Here is a 25,425-nt window from a genome sequence, read left to right as displayed (position 1 = left end):
ACCTGACACCATCTTACCTTCTGGGAGTTTCCTCGCTCTACAAACGGAACTTCGCTCTCGACTTCTTGATGCTTCTGTAGGACTACCAGTTCCGTCAGAATCACCCCTCCAGAGCCACGGTGGGCTAATTTGGAAGGAAGACCGGATCATGGTCCCAGAAGAAGTGCGAACCCTGGTCCTAGGGCACTGCCACGACCATCCTATGGCGGGCCACTTCGGGGTAACGAAGACGCTGGATCTGCTACGGCGCTCGTTCTGGTGGCCAGACATGATCAAGGATTGTGAGCAGTACGTCCGAACGTGTTCCACCTGTCAAAGGAACAAGCCCTCCAGGAGCAGGGCATGGGGATTGTTACGTCCATTACCCATACCCAAGCGGGCTTGGCAAATGATAGCCATGGATTTCGTGGTCGAACTTTCACCATCCCAGGGCTACACTGCGATAATGGTGATCGTTGACCGCTTCTCAAAGATGGCACATTTCGTACCCCTGGAGAAGACCCCATCAGCACCGGAAACGGCACGGATCTTCATCAGGGAAGTGGTTAGGCTTCATGGTGTTCCCGAAGATATAGTATCAGATCGGGGGGTCCAATTCACCTCCAGGTTCTGGAACGCCTTATGTAAATCGCTGGGAATCAAGCTGTCGCTTTCATCCGCCTACCATCCACAGACCAACGGCCAAACTGAAAGAACAAACCAGACGCTGGAACAGTACTTACGGTGCTACACATCCTACCTTCAGGACGACTGGCTGTCGTTGCTACCTTCCGCGGAATTCGCGTACAACAACTCGAGTCATTCAGCCACGGGTCAATCCCCGTTCTTTTCCAATTATGGGTATCATCCCACATTCCTCCCTGATCTGATGCCTGAGAATCCGGTACCAGCTTCTCAAGACATCTTGAACTTCTTTTCTGTCAATAACAAGACAATTCAGGAAGCCATCGCTAAAGCCCAAGAGGACAGTAAGAGGGCATTCGACAGAAAGAGAAGAGGAGAATTACTGCTTCAACCAGGGGATCTGGTTTGGCTGGCAACGACCAACTTGAAGATGCTATGTCCTTCAAGGAAGCTGGGACCCAAGTTCATCGGCCCCTTTCCGGTAAAACGAGTGGTTAACGAGGTGGCCTACGAGCTCGAGCTTCCGCAGACCTTCAAGATACATCCTGTCTTCCATGTATCTCTCCTGAAGCCATCCAGACCGGATCCCTTCTCGGACCGTGAATCCAGACCTCCCGAGGCAGTCACTATAGGTGACCAGGAGGAATTTGAAGTGGAGACTATCCTCAGTTGCCGAAGGAGGGGGGGCCAGACACAGTTCCTGATAAAGTGGAAGGGGTATGGCCCTGAGGAGAACTCATGGGAACCCGCCCAGAACGTCCACGCGCCCAGGCTCATCCGGGAGTTTTTTCGTGCTCACCCGCGGTGGAGAGATCAGTGGGGCTCCCGGAGGGTGCCCATTGGGGGGGGGGCAATGTCAGGGACCACGGCTCCAGGGTCCGCGATCGCGGCTCCGTCCCTCGCGCATGCGCAGTGGCGGCGGATCGCGCCGGGACACGGGCACTAGGTCCCGGCGAGCCGCGGCTGACAGGACGCCGCGCATGCGCAGTAGGAGCCGCGGGCGCGCCTCAGGCGTCCAATGACAGCCGGGGGCGCGTCCTAGCCGGCCAATGACAGTGCAGGGCGCACTATTTAAAGATGCCCTGCACTGTCACAGATTGCCGCAAGGTCTTCTGTGATCCTGAGTTTCTGAACCTATCCTGTGACCCTGATTGACCCTGACTATTCTGCCTGCTCCTGCGTTTGACCCGGATTGTCCTGACTACTCTGCCTGCTCCTGCGTTTGACCCGGATTGTCCTGACTATTCTGCCTGCTCCTGCGTTTGACCCGGATTGCCCTGACCATTCTACGGATTGACTTCCCTGCTGACCCTGCGTGTGACCCGACTACTCTCGCCTACCGATTCTGTACCCCGCTTACCCTCACGGGCCCACAATCCGTTACTACCCTGCTGGGGCCGCCATCCTCTTCATATCTGGCTCTCCCGGTACCTGTCCCCAAGGGTCTCCTCAGCCACTGGCGGGCCTGCTCGGAGGTCGTGACCTGGCCCGGGACTGTTTCAAGTCCATCCCCACCATCAGGGGCTCTGGTGAAAGCACAGCCCGGGCTTAGACCCCACGCTCTGAGTAGGTCTGTCAGTTGGCAGCCTGAGGCACCACCTGGCGGATCATAACAAGGGCCTTCTCAAAGGAAAACCCCACATAAAAAATATTCAGGATAGTGGGTGGTTCCATCAAAATAATTCTCTTATACCAGCCTTTCTCAACCTTTTTTATTTAAAGGAACCCTTGAAATAATTTTCAGATCTTGGGGAACCCCTGCTAAGACATTGGGGGTCAGAGGGAAAATGCTACTTACATTGGCGGCCAGTGGTAAGAATGCACCTTACACCAGAGGTTAGTGGCAATAATGTCCCTTACATTGGTGATCAGTGGGAAGAATGTCCCTTACATTGGTGGTCAGTGGGAAGAATGTCCCTTACATTGGTGATCAGTGGGAAGAATGCCCCTTACATTGGTGGTCAGTGGGAAGAATGTCCCTTACATTGGGGGTCAGTGGGAAGAATGTCCCTTACATTGGTGGTCAGTGGGAAGAATGTCCCTTACATTGGTGATCAGTGGGAAGAATGCCCCTTACATTGGTGGTCAGTGGGAAGAATGTCCCTTACATTGGGGGTCAGTGGGAAGAATGTCCCTTACATTGGTGGTCAGTGGGAAGAATGTCCCTTACATTGGTGATCAGTGGGAAGAATGCCCCTTACATTGGTGGTCAGTGGGAAGAATGTCCCTTACATTGGGGGTCAGTGGGAAGAATGTCCCTTACATTGGAGGTCAGTGGGAAGAATGTCCCTTACATTGGAGGTCAGTGTGAAGAATGTCCCTTACATTGGGGGTCAGTGGGAAGAATGTCCCTTACATTGGTGATCAGTGGGAAGAATGTCCCTTACATTGGGGGTCAGTGTGAAGAATGCCCCTTACATTGGTGATCAGTGGGAAGAATGTTCCTTACATTGGGGGTCAGTGGGAAGAATGTCCCTTACATTGGTGATCAGTGGGAAGAATGTCCCTTACATTGGGGGTCAGTGGGAAGAATGTCCCTTACATTGGTGGTCAGTGGGAAGAATGTCCCTTACATTGGTGGTCAGTGGGAAGAATGTCCCTTACATTGGGGATCAGTGGGAAGAATGTCCCTTACATTGGGGGTCAGTGGGAAGAATGTCCCTTACATTGGGGGTCAGTGGGAAGAATGTTCCTTACATTGGTGATCAGTGGGAAGAATGTCCCTTACATTGGGGGTCAGTGGGAAGAATGCCCCTTACATTGGCGGTCAGTGAGAAGAATGTCCCTTACATTGGGGGTCAGTGGGAAGAATGTTCCTTACATTGGTGATCAGTGGGAAGAATGTCCCTTACATTGGTGATCAGTGAGAAGAATGTCCCTTACATTGGTGGTTAGTGGGAAGAATGTGCCTTACATTGGGGGTCAGTGGGAAGAATGTCTCTTACATTGGTGGTCAGTGGGAAGAATGTCCCTTACGTTGGGGGTCAGTGGGAAGAATGCTCCTTACATTGGTGATCAGTGGGAGGAATGTCCCTTACATTGGGGGTCAGTGGGAAGAATGTCCCTTACATTGGGGGTCAGTGGGAAGAATGTCCCTTACGTTGGGGGTCAGTGGGAAGAATGTCCCTTACATTGGGAGGTCAGTGGGAAGAATGTCCCTTACATTGGAGGTCAGTGGGAAGAATGTCTCTTACATTGGTGGTCAGTGGGAAGAATGTCCCTTACATTGGAGGTCAGTGGGAAGACTGTCCCTTACATTGGGGGTCAGTGGGAAGAATGTCCCTTACATTGGAGGTCAGTGGGAAGAATGTCCCTTACATTGGGGGTCAGTGGGAAGAATGTCCCTTACATTGGTGATCAGTGGGAAGAATGTCCCTTACATTGAGGGTCAGTGGGAAGAATGTCCCTTACATTGGGGGTCAGTGGGAAGAATCTCGCTTACATTGGGGGTCAGTGGGAAGAATGCCCCTTACATTGGTGGTCAGAACCCTTACAAACAGCTAAAACATGGAATGTACCCAATAGCTGCCTGCTTAGTCTGCCATAATCTTCAGTTCCCTCGAAAAGATGAAATGTCATTGGTCATGTTTCCATGGTACAGACACAGTCTACAACTCCTCGTTCACCATGTTAATGAGTGATCCATCCTACAGGCTGCTCAGTGAACAGTGAAGCTCTCTTCATGGCCCAGACACAATATTTATGGATAACCTCTTGTTGTCAGTGTAGCGATGTACTGCAACACAATGGGTGGATGTTAAATTGGAATTCCAGGCAAATCCTAACTGGCCTTAAACCGTCCCCTCTCATCCCCTAACACTTATGCTGACTGACCTGTGCAGGAAAGAGCCCTATTTTACTTACCTATTTCAGCATGCTCCGATCTGGTCACATGACCCGGCTCCCCAATGTCAATGTCAATCAGCGGTGGCTATAGGGGAGAGGAAGGTCCATGGAAGCCTATGGGTCATGCCACCTCTCCCAGGCATAACCAGCCGTTGTCAGAGAGCTCTCTCTCTCTTCTCCCCTGCAGCAGCTAACAAAAGGGAGATCATGTGACCAGACCGAAGTGGGCTGAAAAAAGGTAAGTATTCAGATTCTACTTACACAGGTTACTCAGACTAGGGGGTTGATTTACAAACACTGGAGAGTGCAAAATCTGGTGCAGCTCCGCATAGAAACCAATCAGCTTCTAGGTTTTGTTGTTAAAGCTGGTTGTAAAGGCTCAAGGTTCCACCTTCATGCATATAATGCAACCCCCCTCCCAGCCCCCCTAATTCTTACCTGCGCCCCAAAACGATCAAGTGATGTGCACAAGAATCTCCCACTTGCTGTCAATCCCAGCCAGTGAGCAAATGAGGAAAAAGAGGGGGCAGGGATGAGCCGCGACTCTGTGTGTGAATGGACACAGAGCAGAGCCTCAGGAGCGAGCCTGCTTGGGTGCCCCCAAAGTAAGCTGCTTGCTCTGGGGGTGCTTGGCAGGAGTTAGGGGCCAGGAGCGCCGGCGGGGGACCTGAGAAGAGGAGGATTGGGGGCTGCTTTGTGCAAAACCCTTCCATAGGGCAGGTAAGTATAACATGTTTGTTTTAAATAGCCCTTAATATCACTTTAATTGAACAAGCTGAAGTTAGAAGCTGATTGGCTACCATGCACAGCTGCGCTTTTGCACTCTCCAATTTTAGATTGTTAGGAGGGGCGAGGAGACACTTTTAAGACTAGTTAGGGTTTGCCTGAAATTCTACTTTCACATTTGGCTATTATATTGAAAGCAAAGATGCCACACTCCTAACAGCCCATGTACTAGGTAAGTAAAAGCCTGAGGCTCCTCCCAGGCCCCCACCAACGCGTTTCGCCCTGTCAACAGGGCTTAATCATAGAGGTAATGGCTCTATGACAAAGCCCAGTGGGTGGGGCAAAACACATCAGGGGCATGGCCTGGGAGGAGCCTAGTCTGAGGCTATCTTCAATACTTTCATAGTATGTGGGCTGTTAGGAGTATGGCATCTTTGCATTCAATATTACAAAGTGGCCCTGGGGATGAACATTATGATGCGGAAACCCAGATGCAGTGGCTCACCAGAGCACAAGCATCGTCGCTTACTATCTGTACTTGATTAGCTGCATTGGAGGGTAGGGGCAGTAGTGTATTTAAGTTTTGTCCTGCCCTAGGTAACACAAAAATTGCCCCCCCTCCCCTGAAGTGAGAGACTGACATTGACCAACAACACCCCAGCCCCCCCACCCAAGAGAGCCTTTGGCTACCACTGCCCCCCCATACACCAGCCATCATCCCCCATGGCAAGAGAGAGAGAAAGACACTAACTTTCACAGCACCGGACATCTCCAGGAACAAGAGTCGGGCTGTGTGTACACTGTCATGAAACCCGCAGCCTCTCTCGGAACCCACCTGGTCCCCATGCCACGCATGCCCCTTCTTCCAAAGGGCAGTGCTGCCCCCCCCCCTTAAAAATGCCACTCTAGGCAAATGCCTTGTTTGCCTTGTGGTATATACACCCCTCGGTAGGGGGAAAGATTAGGGAACTAATAGACCCCCAATGTCTCCACAAAGAGTTCTTGTTACCTGCCCCTATCAAATTACGGGCTAGCTAGCTGCATTGAGATAGCAATAATGTTAAAAAAATAATAATAATAAAAAGTGTAAAGAAAAAATCATATTTAATAAAAATAATAATAAAAAATTACAACCTCCTCTGCACAGTCCCCATAAAAAAAACCGCAGCATAGGACAAGCACGTGTATGTAAACATCAGTTCACACATGTGAATTATCGTCACACGTGTCATAGTGAGATCAGTAATTCTAGGGTCATATCTCACGGTTAACTCTAAACTGATAGCCTGTGAAGGCTTTTAAAGTGTTGCCTATGGAGAATATTGGGTACCACAGTTTTTCACATTTCAACGTGCGTATGCTATTTTAAGGCCCCATGTACACGGGACACTTCTGAACGATGGAAACTGACTGCTGAAAAACATAGGATAAAAAACGGCTGTTTAGCCACGTTTGAATAAAGTGTTTATGCGCGTTTGCATTTAGAAGCATTTAGAATGCTCAGAATGCACTGAAAAGTGGTACATTATTAACTATTTCAAACTGTTTCAGAGAAATACAGAGAGTAGAAGCAGAGACAGCAGTATGTGTTGAGATTAGCTGAGGTGTGAGTTACTCATTAACATTTCTTTTGTTTCCAAGGGTGGGAGAGGTCTGAGGTGTGAATTGGTCATTAACATATCTTTTGTTTTCAAGGGTGGGAGAGGTCTGAGGTGTGAATGGTCATTAACATATCTTTTGTTTCCAGGGGTGGGAGAGGTCTGTGGTGTGAATGCTCATTAACATATCTTTTGTTTCCAAGGGTGGGAGAGGTCTGAGGTGTGAATGCTCACTAACATATCTTTTGTTTCCAAGGATGGGAGCGTTCTGAGGTGTCAATTGGTCATTAACATATCTTTTGTTTTCAAGGGTGGGAGAGGTCTGAGGTATGAATTGGTCATTAACATATCTTTTGTTTCCAAGGGTGGGAGAGGTCTGAGGTGTGAGTTGGTCATTACAATGTGTGACAAGCTGGGTAGGAACATCCTGTGTTCAGTGTTTTGTCCATCTGAGTACCTTGAAAACGCTTTGCATGCATTTTTCATGATGAAAAAAGGCTCTGGACAGCATTGGGAACTGGAAGAGTTAAAAAAATTTGCAAATGCTTATAAACGCGACTTGCCGCGTTTACAAGCGTTTGGCATTTGAAATGCTGATAAAATCGACTGCTGAATGCAAGTTTTCTGCATTCCATAAAAGATTGTAAACTCAAATGCCTGTAAAAGACGATGTGTACATGGACACATTGGAGAACATTAGGGAGAGTTCAGGGGCTGCTGAAAAAAAATGCTAAACAGGTCCTAAACGTGAGTTTATCAGCTGCAGTGTACATGGGCCCTAACACTTTCCACGTTTGGTATCTGTTTACTCGATGCAACTTCATATTTGCAAAAGGATCATTTTTAAAATACATCAGAGATCCAACTACTGGGGGCCAGTAGGCTGCAAAAATAATAATTTTAATTAAAAATTGTACAAAATCTAAGAAAAAAATAAAGGAAAAAATGATTGTATGGTTGGAGTAGCTAGACTGAAATCCTCAAAAAAAAATCCACCATTAAATACTGTAAAAGAAAGGCCTTGAGAAAGGTTGCTGGTACAATTGTAATGTGTCAGAAGTGACTCAGGGAACACTAGTGATGTCACTCAGAGTGGGTCCAAATGATCAGCAGCTTCATTCAGACCTGTAAGGAAGTCTGTGGCCTGACCTCCGACTGGATTCAGTGATCTCCCTCTCAGCTATATTGCTCTACAATTGGGCATGCTGTGCATAGAATAGACCATACATTGGCACTTTGGATGTTTCTGACCACCAATTTTCTGCTCCAGGGTTCCTCCTGAGGTTGCTGCAAGTTATTCGAGCAGTGAGCAATGGTGGATTGGTTTCTCACCTACACTGACCACCAATTTTCTGCACCAGGGTTCCTCATGAGGTTGCTACAAGTTTTTCGAGCAATGAGCAATGGTGGATTGGTGTCCCACCTACACTGACCACCAATTTTCTGCACCAGGGTTCTACCTGAGGTTTCTACAAGTTCCTAAGTAGTGAGCAATGGTGGATTGGTGTCCCACCTATATTAACCACCAATCTTCTGCACCAGGGTTCCTCCTGAGATTGCTACAGGTTCCTTGAGGAATGCGCATGGGTGAATTGGTGTCCCACCTACACTGACCACCAATTTTCTGCTTAGGGGTTCTTCTTGAGGTTGCTACAAGATCCTTAAGCAGGGAGCAATGGTGAATTGATGTCCCACCTACATTACCACCAATTTTCCGCTCCAGTGTTCCTGTTGCTACAAATTCTTTGAGCAGTGAGAAATGGTGGATTGGTGTCTCACCTACACTAACCAATAATTTTCTCCACCAGGGTTCCTCCTGAGGTTGCTATTGGTTCCTTGAGCATTTAGCAATAGTGGACTGGCGTCCCACCTACACAGACCACCAATGTTATGCTCCAGGTGTCCTCCTGAGGCTGTTAGGAGTTCCCTAAGCAATGAGCAATGGTGGATTGGTGTTCCACCTACAATGACCACCAATTTTCTCCACCAAGGTTCCTGCTGAGGTTGCTACAAGTTACTTGAGCAGTGAGCCATAGTGGATTGGTGTCCCACCTATACTGACCACCAATTTTCTGGACCAGAGTTCTTCCTGAGGTTGCTACACGTTCCTTGTGGAATGAGCAATGGTGGATTGGTGTCCCACCTACACTGACCACCAATTTTTTGTTCAAGGGTTCCTTCTGAAGTTTCTACAAGTTTCTTGAGCTGTGAACAACCTCTTTAACTGACACTATTGCTGGACAGCTTGGTCTATTAAAGGAAGTTGAAAGAGAGAAGATTTAATGGCAGGATCACTAGGTGAAAATAAAGGGAAAAAAGCCTACATCAAAAGCTAAAAAAGAAAACAAATGCAGCCATCACACCCAAGGATTGATAAGCTGCAATATAATACGTCTATTTTTTGTTTTAATACAGCTTTAAGTTCGTTTTATAAAAGCAGGAAGTAAAGGATTATTTTAAACCATTAAGGTGAACTTTCCTCTCTTATTCCGCTCACAGTTCTGGACGATGGCGATGGGAGGGATGGGGGAGGGGATGAAGCTCTTTTTGAGTCCTTGTAAAATTTCCAGTCACAAACAAACGATGCTGCCAGTGACAGACTGAAGGTTCCACCGAGTTTTTCTAAGATAACAATAGGAACGGCCATTGAGGTGAACTCAATGTCAAGGCTCTCTGGGAGGAAAGAAGAGGAAAACTCCACTCCGTCCCATATTCACCCATAGTCTTCTACTATGATGGGAATTTCCATGGCTGGGGGGGGGGGGGGGTCACTTTAACTCCTGCAAGGCTCAGCATCAGAAATTGATGGTTGAACTAAAAGAGTGAAGAGTTTCCCAACTTGCACATCTGTTAAATGTAATATTAAACCTGTAGATCTGGGGTCTCCCGACCCTCTAAGCAAAGGGCCAGTTTACTGTCCTTCAGACTTTAGATTGGCCGGAGTGTGGTCAGTGGAAGTGGAAAAATTACTAAGCACAGACCCCCTTCACTTTTTTCAATCTTGTCATGTTGCAGCACTTCAAGTCCGGACACTTTCCCCCCCTTCCAGTCCGGACACTTTCCCCCCCTTCCAGTCCGGACACTTTCCCCCCCTTCCAGTCCGGACACTTTCCCCCCCTTCCAGTCCGGACACTTTCACCCCCTTCCAGTCCGGACACTTTCCCCCCCTTCCAGTCCGGACACTTTCACCCCCTTCCAGTCCGGACACTTTCACCCCCTTCCAGTCCGGACACTTTCCCCCCCTTCCAGTCCAGACACTTTCACCCCCTTCCAGTCCAGACACTTTCACCCCCTTCCAGTCCGGACACTTTCCCCTCCTTCCAGTCCCGACACTTTCCCCCCCTTCCAGTCCAGACACTTTCCCCCCCTTCCAGTCCCGACACTTTCCCCCCCTTCCAGTCCGGACACTTTCCCCTCCTTCCAGTCCAGACACTTTCCCCCCCTTCCAGTCTGCACACTTTCCCCCCCTTCCAGTCCAGACACTTTCCCCCCTTCCAGTCCGGACACTTTCACCCCCTTCCAGTCCGGACACTTTCACCCCCTTCCAGTCCGGACGCTTTCACCCCCTTCCAGTCCGGACGCTTTCACCCCCTTCCAGTCCGGACGCTTTCACCCCCTTCCAGTCCGGACGCTTTCACCCCCTTCCAGTCCGGACTCTTTCACCCCCTTTCAGTCCGGACACTTTCCCCCCCTCCAGTCCAGACTCTTTCACCCCCTTCCAGTCCGGACACGTTCACCCCTTCCAGTCCGGACACTTTCCCCCCCTTCCGGTCCAGACACTTTCCCCCCTTCCAGTCCAGACACTTTCCCCCCCTTCCGGTCCGGACACTTTCACCCTCTTCCAGTCTGGACACTTTCCCCCTCTTCCAGTCCGGACACTTTCCCCCCCTTCCAGTCCGGACACTTTCACCCCCTTCCAGTCCGGACACTTTCCCCTCCTTCCAGTCCGGACACTTTCCCCTCCTTCCAGTCCGGACACTTTCCCCCCTTCCAGTCCAGACACTTTCCCCCCCTTCCAGTCCAGACACTTTCGCCCCCTTCCAGTCCAGACACTTTCCCCCCCTTCCAGTCCAGACACTTTCCCCCCCTTCCAGTCCCGACACTTTCCCCCCCTTCCAGTCCAGACACTTTCACCCCCTTCCAGTCTGCACACTTTCCCCCCCTTCCAGTCCAGACACTTTCCCCCCTTCCAGTCCGGACACTTTCACCCCCCTTCCAGTCCGGACACTTTCACCCCCTTCCAGTCCGGACGCTTTCACCCCCTTCCAGTCCGGACGCTTTCACCCCCTTCCAGTCCGGACGCTTTCACCCCCTTCCAGTCCGGACTCTTTCACCCCCTTCCAGTCTGGACACTTTCCCCCCCTCCAGTCCAGACTCTTTCACCCCCTTCCAGTCCGGACACTTTCCCCCCCTTCCAGTCCGGACACGTTCACCCCTTCCAGTCCGGACACTTTCCCCCCTTCCAGTCCAGACACTTTCCCCCCCTTCCAGTCCGGACACTTTCACCCCCCTTCCAGTCCGGACACTTTCACCCCCCTTCCAGTCCGGACACTTTCCCCCCCTTCCAGTCCGGACACATTCACCCCCTTCCAGTCCGGACACTTTCACCCCCCTTCCAGTCCGGACACTTTCACCCTCCTTCCAGTCCGGACACTTTCACCCCCCTTCCGGTCCGGACACTTTCACCCCCTTCCGGTCCGGACACTTTCCCCCCCTCCCGGTCCGGACACTTTCCCCCCTTCCAGTCCGGACACTTTCACCCCCTTCCTGTCCAGGCCAATTTTCAGCTTTCAGTGCTATCACACTTTGAATGACAATTGCGCGGTCGTGCAACACTGTACCCATATACATTTTTTAGCATTTTTTTGAGACAGATAAAGCTTTATTTTGGTGGTATTTATTCACCGCTGGGATTTTTATTTTTTTTGCTATGTAAATGAAAATGTCCAAAACTTTTGAAAAAAGTGTTTTTCTTATAAAAGTTAGCAAATAAATAATATTTCATCATAAATCTTGGCCAAAATGTGTTCCGTTATCTTTTTAGTAAAAAAAAAAATAACCAAAAATTATAATTTTTAAACTTTTTTTTTTTACATTCATATTTTAGTTTTTTATATTATTATTTATGGTTTTTTTTTACATACTGTCACCCTAGCAGTACAGTCACCATGGTGACACTGTACTACTTGTGGGGGGTGATAAAGATTTTTTTTTTTTACACTGATTGCTTTTACACCCATAAAGGCTGTAAAAGCAATCATTTCTCCTCTCTGGCTGCATTCTTGCAACCATTGAGAACTACTATGTGAGCTGTGATTGGTCACAGCTTGTCACATGGTACAAGGCTGTTGTGAATAGCCCTGTACCATGTGATCTCTGTGATCATTCACAGATTTCACACGTAGTAAGCAATGATGTCAGAAGTGACATCTTGGTTACTACTCTGCATGTAATCACTGATTGGCCAATCATACAGAGGTCAGAGGGCTGGGAGGCCATTTAAGAATGGCCACCCACCCCTGCACTGCCACCGTCTGGCCGTTTATATACAAAGGCAGGATGGGAGGTGGTTAAATTAATTTCTTTTTCTCGTTTTTCACTTGCCAACCACACTATAGCCAAAAGACAGCTACAATGAGGTCTGCTGGTTTTGGAAGAGTGTCTATTGGCGTCCTCCAAAATCCCGCCCCCCACCCCGTGTCCCCAGGGCATGCATCGAGTGAACTCTGTGACCGCTGTAAAGGAAAGCCAGTAACCGGCAATTCTGACCGGGAACATTTACACTGGTAATCAGGGTGAAGAAGAAAAATTACTTATTTGCAAAACTTTATACAGAAACTAACCAAAAATGTTTTTTTGCTAAATTTTAGGTCTTTTTTATTTGTTTGCACCAGTGGTGATTAAATACCACCAGAAAATCTGTAACTGTCTAAAAAAAATTTAAAAATTTAATATGGGTACAGTGTTGCATGACCGCACAATTGTCATTAAAAGTGAGACACCACTGAAAGCTGAAAATTGGCCTGGACAGGAAAGGGATGAAAGTGCCCGGTAGGCAAGTGGTTATCTCACACTTGGTACCCCATAATCATGGGCGTAGCATCAGAAGTAGAAGGGGTCACAATGATGACCCCTCCCATACTCTAGGGGGCCCATGTGGCCTCCCTCTCACTTGGGTGTCCATCTACTCAGGAGGGGTCGCCAACAAAGCCAACCCACCTCACCTGGCAAGTGGCGTTGAGAACAGCTGGATCTAGGGGGTGGTGTGCCTTCCTGCCCCATGGATGCCGTGCCTGGGTCAGTAAGCTCCTCCCCCCATCTTCAGACTGGACACAGATGAGATTGGATTCCTGCACAGACAAACTGCACAGAGTGTAGCTGGGTGTTGCAGATCTGACCTATGAAAGAGCTACAAGAGCCAGCTACACACTGTGTAGATCGAGGCTGTGTCTGTAAAAGAATTCAACCTCAATTATGTGCAGTGTGGGGAGGAGCAGCACTGCTGAGAGCCCTGCCAGCAGTGACCCCATCCTCTACCCTGCTGATCCTATCCTCTGTTCTACTGATCCCTGTCCCATGTCCTGCTGACCCCTTCCTATACCCTGCTGACCCCATCCTATACCCTGCTGACCCCATCCTCAGCCCTGCTGACCCCATCCTATGTCCCCTGTCCTTTGCCTTGTTGATGTTATCCTATGTCTACTATCCCCCGTCCTCTTCCCTGCTGACCCCCTCCTATGCCCCACTGGCTTTTGTCCTATGTTCTACTGACCTCATCCTTCCCCGCTGATGCCATCCTCTGCCCCGCTGACCCCGTCTTATACCCTGCTGGCCCCTGCCCTCTTCTCTGCTGACCAATATCCTATGTCCTGCTGACCCCTGTCCTTTGTCCTGCTGATGTTAACCTCTGCCCTGCTGACCCCTGTCCTCTTCCTTGCTGACCCCATTCTATACCCTACTAACCCTGTCCTATGCCCCGCAGACCCCTGTCCTATGCTTTGCTGACCCCATCCTATACCCCATCCTGTGCCGTGTCCTACGCCCATCTGACCCCTGTCCTATGCCCTACTGACCCCCGTCCTATGCCCTGTTGATCCCTGTCCTATGTCCTTTTGACCCCTGCTCTATGCCCCGCTGACCCCGTCTTATGCCCTGCTGATGCCATGCTATACCATGATGACCCTTGTCCTCTTCCCACCTGACCTCATCCTATGGCCTGCTGACCCCTGTCCTATGTCTCTCTGACTCCATCTTTTGCTCTGCTGATGCTATCTTATGCCTCAGTGACCTCTGTACTCTTCCCTACTGATACCATCCTATGCCCTGCTGATGCCAGCATATGCCCTGCTAACCCCTTCCTATGCCCTGTTGATATGGTCCTATTCCCTGCTGACCCCTGTCCTATAACCCGCTAACCCCTGTCCTATGCCTTGCTGACCCCTGTACACTGCTCTGCTAAACCTTGTTCTCCACCCTACTGACCCCTGTCCTCTGCTTTGCTGACCCCTGTACACTCCCATGCTGACCTCCCATTCTCTGCCCTGATCACCTCTGTATGCTATCCTACAAACAGATTACCCCGTCTTCTGCCCTAAGGACTTTCCATCCTCTGTCCCCCTAATATATTTTTTACTGCACCCCCACATCAGACAGGCTAGATTTGGTCCTGATGTTGAGTCAGATGCCCTGAGCCGCCGGCTCTCATTTTGGACTGGTAGTTAACCATCTATTGGCAACTACTAATTTACAGGTGCAGGAATTAGGGTGATCTGAGGTGTGAAGGTGCAAGAATTGGGGTGATCTGAGGTGTGAAGGTGCTGGAATTGGGGTGATATGAGGTGTGAAGGTGCAGGAATTGGGGTGATCGAGATGTGAAGGTGCAGGAATTGGGGTGATCTGAGGTGTGAAGGTGCAGGAATTGGGGTGATTTGAGTTGTGAAGGTGCAGGAATTGGGATGATCTGAGGGGTGAAGGTGAAGGAATTTGGGTGATCTGAGGTGTGAAGGTGCAGGAATTGGGATGGTCTGAGGTGTGAAGGTGCAGGAATTGGGGTGATCTGAGGTGTAAAAATGCAGGAATTGGGGAGGCCTGAGGAGTGAAGGTACAAGAATTGAGGTGATCTGAGGTGAGAAGATCTGAGGGTGCGGTTGTCCATCCTGCTCTATGGGTGCTCCTGTGGCTGGATCACCAAGTCTACAGGATGTAGCGTCACTGTGCAGAGCAGGGTGCAGGCAGTGCTCCAGCCATCGCCTCTGAAACATCAGCGGCTGAGAGTCCAAAGAAAAAACTCCCACAATCATTGGTGGTGAGGGACACTGTAACCCCCCTGCATTCCGGGTTCACCTACACGCCATTTCCCCCAGCAGTGCGCTCTCTGCTCTGCTCAACCGTGCGCATGCACACAAGGCGGGGCAGGCCACACTCTGACCTTCTGGGTGAAAGTGGTGACCACCAAAAGAGAGCTCTATTTGTGTGAAAGAAAATGATATAAATTTCATTTGTGTACAATGCTGCATGACTGTGCAATTACCAGTTAAAATAGCAGTGCCGTATTGCAAAAAATGGCCTGGTCATGAAGAGGGTAAAACCTTCCGGAGCTCACGGTTTTACATGAATAAATAAAAGCGGATCATTGTAAGCACGCCTTTCATTGAAAATGGTTTGTCTCATCCATGTAAATTGATGCATTCTGCTGGAGAGCTTCAGCTTCTCAAAAACAACAGACTTGCTGGCTGGATCACCAGATGAAAACAGAAGAAAGAAAGCCTAAATAAGAAAACTAATACAGCCATCACATATAAGGATTGGTTAAGTTACAATAATAAATGTTTGCTTTTGGGTTTAATACCACTTGAAAATACTACACTACATTACCCCAAGTATTGGGCCACTTGCCTTCCCACACACATGACCTTTAATGGCCCCCCAGTCTTAGTCCGTAGGGTTCAATATTGAGTTGGCCCCTCCCTTCCCACACACATGACCTTTAATGGCCCCCCAGTCTTAGTCCGTAGGGTTCAATATTGAGTTGGCCCCGCCCTTTGCAGCTATAACAGCTTCAACTCTTCTGGGAAGGCCGTCCACAAGGTTTAGGAGGGTGTCTATGGGAAGGTTGGACCATTCTTCCAGAAGCACATTTGTCAGGTCAGGCACTGATGTCGGGGGAGGAGGCCTGGCTCGCAGTCTCCGCTCTAATTCATCCCAAAGGTGTTCTATGGGGTTGAGGTCAGGACTCTGTGCAGGACAGTCAAGTTCCTCCACCCCAAACTGGCTCCTCCATGTCTTTATGGACCTTGCTTTGTGCACTGGTGCGCAGTCATGTTGGAACAGGAAGGGGCCATCCCCAAACTCTTACCACAAAGTTGGGAGCATGAAATTGTCCAAAATATCTTGGCATTCTGATGCTTTAAGAGTTCCCTTTACTTGAACTAGGGGGCCAAATCAAACCCTTGAAAAACAACCCCCCACCATAATCCCCCCTCCACCAAACTTTACACTTGGCACAATGCAGTCAGGCAAGTACCATTCTCCTGGCCACCACCAAACCCAGACACATCCATAGGATTGCCAGACAGAGAAGCGTGATTGGTCACTCCAGAGAACACGTCTCCACTGCCCTAGAGTCCAGTGACGGCGTGCTTTACACCACGGCATCCGATGCTTTGCATTGCACTTGGTGATGGAAGGCTTGGATGCAGCTGCTCGGCCATGGAAACCCATTCCATGAAGCTCTCTACGCACTGTTGTTGGGCTCATCTGAAGGCCACACCAAGTTTGGAGGTCTTTAGCTATTGACTCTGCAGACAGTTGGCGACTTCTGCGCACTGTGCGCTTCAGCATGCGCTGACCCCGCTCTGTCATGTGACGTGGCCTACCACTTGGTGGCTGAGTTGCTGTTGTTCCCAGTTGCTTCCACTTTGTTATAATCCCACTAACAGTTGAGCGTGAAATATTTAGTAGCCAGGAAATGTCATGGATGGACTTATTGCCCAGGTGGCCACCTATCACGGGACCACGCTTGGAGTCACTGAGCTCCTGAGAGCGACCCATTCTTTCACCAATGTTTGTAGAAGCAGTCTGCATGCCTAGGGGCTTGATACACCTGTGTCCATGGAGGGGATTGGAACACCTGAATCACATGATATGGAGGGGATTGGAACACCTGAATCACATGATTTGGAGGGGATTGGAACACCTGAATCACATGATTTGGAGGGGATTGGAACACCTGAATCACATGATTGGGAGGGCGGGGCCAATACTTTTGGCAATATAGTGTATGTTCTCCCTTTAGCAGGCTGACCATGAGTTGCCCCAGTGATTTGCACTAAGGCAGTTTCAGTGAGCTGTGCGCTGTCCAGGGTGCTGAAATGAACACATACAACGATTGGCTCTATACAATGTCTACGTCGGGTCACACACAGAGAAGCCAAGATAGAACTAGTTACCTAATGACAATACTATGTCTGATGGAGGAAGGGTGATAGAATTTTACTAGCATTGGTCATGGAAAATTTTCTGGCCTCTCTTCCAGGTAAGTTGTGACGTTCCAGGAACCAGCAGGAAGAGAAGAGATGTGAAGGTGTCAGATTCAGAAACTGTCCCCATTGTCATCAGTCTGTAAACACGGATTTAATTACTGAATATCCTGGAGTAGTGATTTCATCATCCCGCGATCATGACGCCCCGGGGTGGACTGGCACCTTCTCAATGGGTATTCATGGAGATTTTTGTAACTGTTGCAATGTTTGGAATGCCAATGTATAACCTTTACTAGTAATCCCTCAATGTACTCAGCCAAGAATATCAGGAATGACAGGAAACAGAATACAAACCTGATTGCTTCACTCGCTTTATCATAAGGAAGGCAACATTCACAAGACATGATGGATAGTGGAAAATATCCGAATACGGGATATATAGCTCTGACATATGCCATAGTTCTGTGCTGAGACCACTGAGCCAGTCACATCAGTCTCTGTACCAGAGGAGCTTACACTCTAATGTCCCCTCCCCCACAGTCACATCAGTCTCTGTACCAGAGGAGCTTACACTCTAATGTTCCCTCCCCCACAGTCACATCAGTCTCTGTACCAGAGGAGCTTACACTCTAATGTCCCCTCCCCCACAGTCACATCAGTCTCTGTACCAGAGGAGCTTACACTCTAATGTTCCCTCCCCCACAGTCACATCACTCTCTGTACCAGAGGAGCTTACACTCTAATGTTCCCTCCCCCACAGTCACATCAGTCTCTGTACCACAGGAGCTTACACTCTAATGTTCCCTCCCCCACAGTCACATCACTCTCTGTACCAGAGGAGCTTACACTTTAATGTCCCCTCCCCCTCAGTCACATCAGTCTCTGTACCAGAGGAGCTTACACTCTAATGTCCCCCCTCCCCCCACAGTCACATCAGTCTCTGTACCACAGGAGCTTACACTCTAATGTCCCCTCCTCCACAGTCACATCAGTCTCTGTACCACAGGAGCTTACACTCTAATGTCCCCTCCCCCACAGTCACATCAGTCTCTGTACCACAGGAGCTTACACTCTAATGTCCCCTCCCCCACAGTCACATCAGTCTCTGTACCACAGGAGCTTACACTCTAATGTCCCCTCCCCCACAGTCCCATCAGTATCTGTACCAGAAGAGCTTACACTCTAATGTCCCCTCCCCCACAGTCACACACTCTTATTAGTATACATTTATATAGCTCTGACATATGCCATAGTTCTGTGCTGAGACCACTGAGCCAGTCACATCAGTCTCTGTACCAGAAAAGCTTACACTCTAATGTCCCCTCCCCCACAGTCACATCAGTCTCTGTACCACGGGAGCTTGCACTCTAATGTCCCCTCCCCCACAGTCACATCAGTCTCTGTACCAGAGGAGCTTACACTCTAACGTCCCCTCCCCCACAGTCAAACCAGTCTCTGTACCAGAGGAGCTTACACTTTAATGTCCCCTCCCCCACAGTCCCATCAGTCTCTGTACCAGAGGAGCTTACACTTTAATGTCCCCTCCCCCACAGTCACATCAGTCTCTGCCGAGAGGAGCTTACACTCTAATGACCCCTCCCCCACAGTCACATCAGTCTCTGTACCAGAGGAGCTTACACTCTAATGTCCCCTCCCCCACAGTCACATCAGTCTCTGTACCAGAGGAGCTGACACTCTAATGTCCCCTCCCCCACAGTCACATCAGTCTCTGTACAAGAGGAGCTGACACTCTAATGTCCCCTCCCCCACAGTCACATCAGTCTCTGTACCAGAGGAGCTGACACTCTAATGTCCCCTCCCCCCACAGTCACACGCTATCATTATTGTACATTGGCAAAAGTATGTCTGTTCACTTGTTGCAGAATGGACTACGCAGAGCTGCACCTGATTTTGCACTCTCCAGTTTTATTAAATCAACCCCTATGACTTTCCCAAGTCCTTTCTCTGTGAATAGCTAACACTGAAGAAACATGCGGAGAAGTAGGGAGTTTCTAGCAAGGACTAAACTAACTAGCACTAAGCAGGAGGGGAGACAGAGAATGATACCAAAATCACATTAATAACAGGTTGCAATGGCCTAAAACCACCAATAGATGTCAGCATACTACAGAACAATGATAATCTCATGCACTTTAACCACTTCCCATCGGGCCACTGTATATAAACGGCCGGACGGTGGCTGTGCAGGGGAGGGTTGCTGCACCATTTTGGATTGTGTGTGCTCCCTGGGAGTGCACAGCACCGCGATCCAGTGCCCGCTGTGTTCGGAGGACAGAACGGAACACCGGTTTCTGTACAGGACCTCTGTGTGAGGTCCTGATCATGTGATCACTGATTGGCCAATCAGTGATCACATGCAGAGTAGTAAGCAAGATGTCACTTCTGACATCATTGCTTACTACCTGGGAAATCTGTGAATGATCACAGAAATCACATGGTACAGGGCTATTCACAACAGCCTTGTACCATGTGACAAGCTGTGACCAATCACAGCTCACAAAGTATTTCTCAATGGCTGCAGGAATGCCCTAGGGGTGTAAAAGCAATCAGTGTAAGAAAATAAAATTTAATCACCCCCCACCATGGTGACACTGCACAGCTAGGGTGACAGTATGTAAAAAAAAACATAAATAATAATATAAAAAAAATAAAATGAAAATGTAAAAAAAAATGCTTAGGAATAAATTTTGGCCAAGATTTATGAAGAAAGATTATTTATTTGCAAAATTTTATAAGAAAAACACCTTTTTTTCAAAATTTTTGGACATTTTCATTTACATAGCAAAAAAAAAATAAAAATCCCAGCGGTGAATAAATACCACCAAAATAAAGCTTTATCTGTCTCCAAAAAATTCATATGGGTACAGTGTTGCATGACCGCGCAATTGTCATTCAAAGTGTGATAGCGCTGAAAACTGAAAATTGGCCTGGGGGCAGGAAGGGGGGAAAGTGTCCGGACTGGAAGGGTAGGGGAAAGTGTCCGGACTGGAAGGGGGGGAAAGTGTCCGGACCGGAAGGGGGTGAAAGTTTCCGGACCGGAAGGGGGTGAAAGTTTCCGGACCGGAAGGGGGTGAAAGTGTCCGGACTGGAAGGGGGGGAAAGTGTCCGGACCGGAAGGGGGTGAAAGTTTCCGGACCGGAAGGGGGTGAAAGTGTCCGGACTGGAAGGGGGGGAAAGTGTCCGTACTGGAAGGGGGGGAAAGTGTCCGAACTGGAAGGGGGTGAAAGTGTCCGAACTGGAAGGGGGTGAAAGTGTCCGGACTGGGAGGGGGGGAAAGTGTCCGGACTGGAAGGGGGGGAAAGTGTCCGAACTGGAAGGGGGTGAAAGTGTCCGGACTGGGAGAGGGTGAAAGTGTCCGGACTGGGAGGGGGGGAAAGTGTCCGGACTGGAAGGGGGTGAAAGTTTCTGGACTGGAAGGGGGTGAAAGTGTCCGGACTGGAAAGGGGGTGAAAGTGTCCGGACTGGAAGGGGGTGAAAGTGTCCGGACTGGAAGGGGGGGAAAGTGTCCGGACTGGAAGGGGGTGAAAGTGTCCGGACTAGAGGGGGGGGGGGGAAAGTGTCCGGACTAGAGGGGGGGGGGAAGTGTCCGGACTGGAAGGGGGGAAAGTGTCCGGACCGGAAGGGGGTGAAAGCGTCCGGACTGGAAGGGGGGAAAGCGTCTGGACTGGAAGGGGGGTGAAAGTGTCCGGACCGGAAGGGGGTGAAAGTGTCCGGACTGGAAGGGGGGGAAAGTGTCCGGACTGGAAGGGGGTGAAAGCGTCCGGACCGGAAGGGGGGAAAGTGTCTGGACTGGAAAGGGGGGAAAGTGTCCGGACTGGAAGGGGGGAAAGTGTCCGGACTGGAAGAGGGGAAAGTGTCTGGACTGGAAGGGGGAAAGTGTCTGGACTGGAAGGGGGGAAAGTGTCCGGACTGGAAGGGGGGAAAGTGTCCGGACTGGAAGAGGGGAAAGTGTCTGGACCGGAAGGGGGGGAAAGTGTCCGGACTGGAAGGGGGGGAAAGTGTCCGGACTGGAAGGGGGGAAAGTGTCCGGACCGGAAGGCGGTGAAAGTGTCCGGACCAGAAGGGGGTGAAAGCGTCTGGACCGGAAGGGGGGAAAGCGTCCGGACCGGAAGGGGGGAAAGCGTCCGGACCGGAAGGGGGGAAAGCGTCTGGACCGGAAGGGGGGTGAAAGTGTCCGGACCGGAAGGGGGGAAAGTGTCCGGACCGGAAGGGGGGGAAAGTGTCCGGACCGGAAGGGGGGGAAAGTGTCCGGACCGGAAGGGGGGGAAAGTGTCCGGACCGGAAGGGGGGGAAAGTGTCCGGACCGGAAGGGGGGGAAAGTGTCCGGACCGGAAGGGGGGGAAAGTGTCTGGACTGGAAGGGGGTGAAAGCGTCCGGACCGGAAGGGGGGAAAGCGTCTGGACTGGAAGGGGGGGAAAGTGTCCGGACCGGAAGGGGGGGAAAGTGTCCGGACCGGAAGGGGTTAATACAAGACATAAAAATGACATGGAAGTGGGGCAGAGCAGGAAGTGACAACGGCACATTATTTCTGGCAGGATCAACAGGTATTCTTTGTATTTGTTGCAATGGTCTTAGCTGAAGCAGCCAGCACATCTATGGAGCGTAAGCTGCAACATATGAATCTTTTTTGTTTTTGTTTTTAGCTGTCCTCCAACTCTCTGGTTTCGGGAACAAACCGCATTATTTCTGTCCCATAATTGGCATTAAAAAAACGATAATTCCATGACCACGCTTCAAACACAAGCGGACAAGAGGCCCCTGTCATATCAGAATAAATGGTTTCTTCAGGGAGCTGTCATGTGCTCATCACATGTTAGACGCACGGCTGACGGTCACACATGTACTCCCCCCTGCCCCCAGCATGTGGTCAGCCACAGGGAATAAACATGTATCCTTCTGGGAGGTCTCCCTGCACAGATCATGACTGCCCCTCCCCCACACAGAACGATGAGGGAAGAGCGCGGAGAGATCATAATGCTTCATTTTACCGTAAAAACTAAAAATAGCCAAAAAAGGTGACTAAACGGCTCAGAAAGTCTGCAGCTTCCTGTACAGTCAATGCAGGGGGGCTGATCAGGTGGAGATACGGGGCTGCGGCCACCTCATCGGCTTTACCATAATCCCCCGCTCTGCTACACAGGATGTCTACGTATCTGACCGATCTTTCAGCAATGATATCTAAATGCAAAATAATGCCCTTAGTGGAAAAAGGATCCTCTGTCAGGGTACAATATTGGGGGAGCAGTGCTGGCCGGATCTACAGAGAGTGGGGGGGGTCTTATTTCAGATGACTGCAAAATGAGCAAAACAATGAGGTCAGGCCATGGGGAAAGTGAATGGAATTCAGAGGGGTCACCAACAGGAGGAAGGAGGTCCCGATTCCTCTATATAGATCCTATCACTAGAGGGGTCACCGGCAGGAGGAAGGAGGTCCTGATTCCCCTATATAGATCTTTATATCCCTAGAGGGATCACCGGCAGGAGGAAGGAGGTCCTGATTCCTCTATATAGATCTTTATATCACTAGAGGGGTCACCAGCAGGAGGAAGGAGGTCCTGATTCCTCTATATAGACCTAGAGGGGTCACCGGCAGGAGGAAGGAGGTCCTGATTCCTCTATATAGATCTTTATATCACTAGAGGGGTCACCGGCAGGAGGAAGGAGGTCCTGATTCCTCTATATAGATCTTTATATCACTTGAAGGGTCACCGGCAGGAGGAAGGAGGTCCTGATTCCTCTATATAGATCCTATCACTAGAGGGGTCACCAGCAGGAGGAAGGAGGTCCCGATTCCTCTATATAGATCCTATCACTAGAGGGGTCACCGGCAGGAGGAAGGAGGTCCTGATTCTTCTATATAGATCTTTATATCACTAGAGGGGTCACCGGCAGGAGGAAGGAGGTCCCGACTCCTCTATATAGATCCTATCACTAGAGGGGTCACCGGCAGGAGGAAGGAGGTCCCGATTCCTCTATAAAGGTCTTTATATCAGTAGAGGGGTCACCAGCAGGAGGAAGGAGGTCCCGACTCCTCTATATAGATCCTATCACTAGAGGGATCACCGGCAGGAGGAAGGAGGTCCTGATTCCTCTATATAGATCCTATCACTAGAGGGGTCACCAGCAGGAAGAAGGAGGTCCTGATTCCTCTATATAGATCCTATCACTAGAGGGGTCACCAGCAGGAGGAAGGAGGTCCTGATTCCTCTATATAGATCCTATCACTAGAGGGGTCACCGGCAGGAGGAAGGAGGTCCTGATTCCTCTATATAGATCTCTATATCACTAGAGGGGTCACCGGCAGGAGGAAGGAGGTCCCGATTCCTCTATATAGATCTATATCACTAGAGGGGTCACCGGCAGGAGGAAGGAGGTCCTGATTCCTCTATATAGATCTTTATATCACTAGAGGGGTCACCGGCAGGAGGAAGGAGGTCCTGATTCCTCTATATAGATCTATATCACTAGAGGGGTCACCGGCAGGAGGAAGGAGGTCCTGATTCCTCTATACAGACTCTGGTTTGGACAGATTTCAGTGAGTTATTCCTAAAAATTACAGGCCTACAATAAAAAGACAAAATATTTCCATGCAAAAAAATGTGCTGCTTTGAGCACAGAAATACTGACATAATCAGACCTCTAGGGAGGCTACGGGTGGATCAAGAACACGGAGACATAACCTCCCAATAGCAGGAGAAATGTTCAAAACTAACCTTAGAAGAAGTTTTGGGGTTTTTTTTTTACTATGTAACAACGTAAAGCCAATCTAAGTGATAAAGCAGTGATCTATGTAGTAAAGGACAACAATGGGTCAGTTAACATTCAATCATTTAGAAGAGATTTGATTGTTCAAACCAGGGATCCCATTTAGTGCTGTAAAAAAATCCATAGAGTTATACAGAGTGTCAAATATTTTTTCCACACAACAAATCGAGTCTGCTCTCGTTTTTAATTGCAGAATGGGAACCGAGGAAAATTTCCAGTGTCTAGCTACGAGCCAGTGTACAGAAACACAAATATCCGCAGTTTTCTCTGACAGGATGTCTCGGGTGAACCAGTTGTTTTTTCATGATGGTTTGTTTATGATTTTGTTCCTTTCTCCTCATTTATATATACACCTAGACGGGGAGGAATAAAAGGCAAAACAGAAAAAGTGTTGTATTGTCAATATAGCCTCGGACCCATGTGTTCCCTGCTGTGATTGGTCACCGCTTCAGTTATTCTCTATGTTACAGGATCTGCGTATCCACATTGCTCTATCTATGTATAATTCTGCTGGTGAGTAATATTCTTCAAGATTCTGTAAACTTTGTTCCATTTTTGTTCATTTTTGTTTCATCCAACAATAAAAGTTTGGATTAAAAAAAAAAAAAGAAACTCAAATGGTATGGACGAGTCTCCCCCCCGGGGATAGAAATCCCTGGGATCAGGGGTGTATTTAGGTTTTGTGCTGCCCTAGGCAACACAAAAATTGCCCCCCCCCCCCTTGGAGGTTGCCTGACATTCACCAACAACACCCCGGCCCCCCCACCCCACCCATAGAGAAATTCACTCACTTTTACAACTCCAGACTTCCATGAGAACGAGAGTCGGGCTCCACATACAACATCATGCAGTCTGCAGCCTCTCGCGGCTCCCAACTGGTCCCCATGCCGCAAGTGTCCCTTCCTCAAGAGGGCAGCGCTGCCCCCCTGAAAAATGCTGCCCTTGGAAACTGCCTTGTGGTAAATACGCCCCTGCCTGGGATAGGAGTGAAAAAGTCAACAGTTGGCGGGGGTAATGTGGGTAGGATTCCCAGACATAGCATGCGGGCGGCACAGTGGCTTAGTGGTTAGCATGTCTGCCTTGCAGTAAATGGGTCATGGGTTCAAGTCTCAACCATGGCACCTCCTGCATGGAGTTTGCATGTTCTCCCTGTGCTTGCATGGGTTTCCTCCGGGTGCTCTAGTTTCCTCCCACACTCCAAAGACTTGCTGGTAGGTGAATTAGATCCTGTCTAAATTGGCCCTAATATATATATGTATGAATGTGAGTTAGGGACCTTACATTGTATGCTCCTTGGGGGCGGGGACTGATGTGAATGTACAATATATATGTAAAACACTGAATAAATTGACAGTGCTATATAA

This window comes from Staurois parvus, unplaced genomic scaffold (assembly GCF_062004578.1).
Source record: "Staurois parvus isolate SC_StPar_1 unplaced genomic scaffold, SC_StPar_1.0 ptg000529l, whole genome shotgun sequence".
Classification (NCBI taxonomy): Eukaryota; Metazoa; Chordata; class Amphibia; order Anura; family Ranidae; genus Staurois; species Staurois parvus.
This window is presented reverse-complemented; position numbering follows the sequence as displayed.